Genomic DNA, 4,315 nt, shown 5'->3' with positions numbered 1-4,315 from the left:
GAGCACAAGCAGGGGTAGGGTGGAGAGACAGGGGGACACAGAATCCGAAGCAGGCTCCAGGCTCCAGACTCTGAGTGGTCAGCCCAGAGCCCAACACAGGACTTGAACTCACGAACTACAAGATCACGACCTGAGCCGAAGTCGCTTAACCGACTGAGCCACCCAGGCGCCCTGCTCATTTCTACTTCTGACATGGGGTTCATATTTCCTCTACTTTGGAATTTCTTCCCCATTCCCTTTCCTCCTACTTAGTCTACTCAAATCCATTTCTCAAGACCTGTTTCAAGTCCAAAACCAGTGGGAAACATCCCCATTGGTCATCCTTTCTGTGAACATCTATAGTACTTTAAGAATCTGTACACATAACATAGAATTTGAGTATATATTATTTTCTAATACTGTTTTCTAGAGGTTCTATATGGGCATGCATTGCCTCCTCATTCTGACTGTGAGCAGGAAGCTGGGCACAAAGCAGAAATTGAGTGTGATTGACTGCAATGGTAAGTGCATGTGCACTGAAGGCAGAATCCCAGATCAAAATATCTATGTATTGACTTTGTGACCTTGGGCATAATGCTTAACTTTTCTATGCCTCAGTTTCTTCATCTCTAAAATAGGAATAATGAGGGGTGCCTGGGTGGCTCAGTCGGTTAAACATTGACTCTTGATCTCAGCTCAGGTCTTGATCTCAGGGTGGTGAGTTCAGGCCCCATGTTGGGCTCTGTGCTGTGTGTAAAGCCTACTTTTAAATAAATAAATAAATAAATATGTGTATATATATGTATACACATATATATATTATGTGTATACACACATATATATTACCATTTTACATATATATATATGTGTGTATATATATGTATATATGTATGTATATATGTAAAATGGTAATAATGATCATGGTAACACTATCTCATAGAATTGTTGTGAGAATTAACATAATACACTTAAAACATCCATCAAAGATCAAGTTAGAAACATCACAGAATTTAGCACTATGGAAGCCCATGGAAATACATAGTGTTACAGAGGGTTTCACATCTGAAAAACCTTTCTGCTGTAAACCACCAGGTAAAATTTAACAAGCCTTCTGTTTCACAAGAAAATAAAGATATTCAAAGGTCAAAGGTGAAACCACAGCACAACCCCAAAGAAGAGGGTTAATGTTAAAGCAAGGGGCTATTCTAGAGCATTTGCTGAGACACACCAATGTCTAGATTACTATCTAAAGCATTTGTTTTAGTGGCCACTTGGAGGCAGCACCATAAGTCTGGAGTCCAAGTGAGTTCAGGGGTAAGATTAGAGACCCAAACATTTATCCAGAAGTTACAAAGGATTACACACTCAGTGAATAGTTCAAAGAGATGAACAGATACCTCTCAAAAGAATATAGTGAAAAATAATAATATCAGTCATGGTATTTGGTACAGGATCCAAAGTCTCTTTTGTGAATTTTTAATCTGTGAGACCTCAGATAAGTTGGGGGCCTAAATTCAGATTTTCTTTATGTTCCAAAAAAAAAAAGAAATAAAAAATTTAGTCAAAGAGGTCCAATATTGGTAGTACTCTGGCAAAAACAACCACAAATTCTCTCCACTCAGACCTCTAAGAACTCCCACAAAGTTCCAAAGAATGTTAGCTCACAATCAAAAATCACAAAATACATGAGGACATAAAATTCCCTGAGTGAGAGACACAGAAATAATGTATAAGGGAAAAATTACCTTCCAAGTTTTTAAGTATAGATATTAATGGTTACAGAATATTAAGTAAATATGTATAGTATGTTTACAAAATAAGAGAATTAATTGAAAGTATAAGAAACTAAAAATGACCATACATATGTGAAAAAGAACTAAAGAGATATTCTAAAAATGAAACAAATGTAATAACTGAGTTTAAAACTCAGTGGACAGGGGTACCTGGGTGGCTCAATGGGTTAAGAGTCCAACTCTTGATTTCAGCTCAGGTCATTATCTCATGGTTTGTGAGTTTGAGCCCCTCATCGGGTTCTATGCTGACACCATGGAGTTTGCTTGGGATTCTTTCTCTCCCTCTCTCTCTGTCCCTCCCCTGCTTGCTCTCACACACACACTCTCTCTCTCTCAAAAATAAATAAATTAGTTAAAAAAAAAAACCTCAGTGGACAGATTAAATAGTAATGTGACCCAGAAGAAGAATTCATAAATTGAAAAACAAAGCTGAAGAAAGTGTACAGACTTAATAACACAAAGATAATGGAGACAAAGATTAAGAAACATGAAGGCCAAACTCCTTGTCTATTGAACTTTCCAAAAGAGAGACCAAGAAGAAAGGAGGGACAATAATACAAGAGATAATTCTCTTTTCAACAAGTGGTGTTGGGCAAACTGGATATTTCACACACAAAAAAAATGGAGTTGGACTCTTATCTTATACCATATGCAAAAATTAACTCAAAATGTATCGAAAACCTAAACTGAAGAGCTAAAAGTATAAAACTCTTAGAGGAAAACACATGGGAAAATCTTCATGCCATAGGATTTGGCGATGATTTCATGGATATGACACCAAAAACAGGTAACAAAAGAAAAAACAAATTGGACTATCTAAAAATTCTAAACTTTTGTGCATCCAAGGATACTATCAACAGAGTAAAAAGGCAACCCGTGGAATAAGAGAAAATATTTGCAAATCATATATCCAATAAAGAATATCTGGGAATGCAAGCTGGTGCGGCCACTCTGGAAAACAGTATGGAGGTTCCTTAAAAAACTAAAAGTAGAACTACCCTACGACCCAGCAATTACATTACTAGGCATTTATCCACAGGATACAGGTGTGCTGTTTTGAAGGGATACATGCACCCCCATGTTTATAGCAGCACTATCGACAATAGCCAAAGTACGGAAAGAGCCCAAATGTCCATCGAAGGATGAATGGATAAAGAAGATGTGGTAATGGAGTATTATTTGGCAATCAAAAAGAATGCAATCTTGCCATTTGCAACTATGTGGATGGAACTGGAGCGTATTATGCTAAGTGAAATTAGTCAGTCAGAAAAAGACAAAAATATGACTTCACTCATATGAGGACTTTAAGAGACAAAACAGATGAACATAAGGGAAGGGAAACAAAAATAATATGGGGACAGGGAGGGGGACAAAACAGAAGAGACTCATAAATATGGAGAACAAACAGAGGGTTACTGGAGGGGTTGTGTGGGGGGTTGCGTGCTAAATGGGTAAGGGGCATTAAGGAATCTACTCCTGAAATCACTGTTGCACTATATGCTAACTAATTTGGATGTAAATTTTAAAAAATAAAAAATAAAATTAAAAAAAAATAATTTGAAGTCAAACAGACCATAAACTTAAAAAAAAAAAAAGAATTAATATCTAAAATAGATAAGGAACTCCTACAACTCAGCAACAAAAAAACAACCCGCTATTAGAAAATGGACAAAGAACTCAAATAGACATTTGTCCAAAGATGCACAAATGGCCAATAAGCATATGAAAAGATGGTCGATATCATTAATCATTTGGAAAATGCAAATCAAAAGCATAATGAGATAACACATCGGACCCATTAGAATAGCTATTTTCAAAAAAAGAAAACCAAACCAAACAGAAAATAGCAAGTGTTGAGGAGAATGTGGAAAAATTGGAATCTTTGCTCATTGCTGGTAGAAATGTAATATGGTGCAGCCACTATGGAAAATAGTATGGTGGTTCCTTGAAAAATCAAAAATAGAATTCTATGATCCAGCAATTCCACGTCTGGGTATATAGTGAAGGAATTGAAAGTAGGCACTCAAACAGATATCCGTCTGCCCATGTTCATAGAAGCGTTATTCACAGTAGCCCAAAGATGGAAATACAATCCAAGTGCCCATCAATGGATGAATGGATAAATAAGATGTGGCATATCCAGACAATGGAACATTATTTAGCCCTAAAAACGAAGGAAATTCTGACACATGCTACAATATGAATGAACTTGAGGACATTATGCAAAGTGACATAAGGCGGTCCTGGAAGGACAAATACTGCATGATCACACTTATATGAGGTACCTAGAGCAGTCACATTCATAGGGACAGAAAGTAGAATCGTGATCGTCAGGGGCTGGGGAAAGGAAGAGTTAGGGTTTAATGGGTACAGAATTTCAGTTTTAACAAATAAAAGATGTTCTGGAGTTGGGTGGTGGTTATGGTCATGCAACAATGTGAATGTACCTAATGCTGCTGAAATATACACTTAAAAATGGTTAAAATGGGGGTGCCTGGGTGGCTCAGTCGGTTAAGCAACTGACTTTTGATTTCGGCGCAGCT

The sequence above is a fragment of the Lynx rufus genome, unplaced genomic scaffold (genome assembly GCF_022079265.1).
Source record: "Lynx rufus isolate CCGP_SWC_20201006 ecotype Redwood Valley unplaced genomic scaffold, mLynRuf1.p SCAF_2, whole genome shotgun sequence".
NCBI classification, from domain to species: domain Eukaryota; kingdom Metazoa; phylum Chordata; class Mammalia; order Carnivora; family Felidae; genus Lynx; species Lynx rufus.
Note: the sequence above shows the minus strand (reverse complement) of the source record.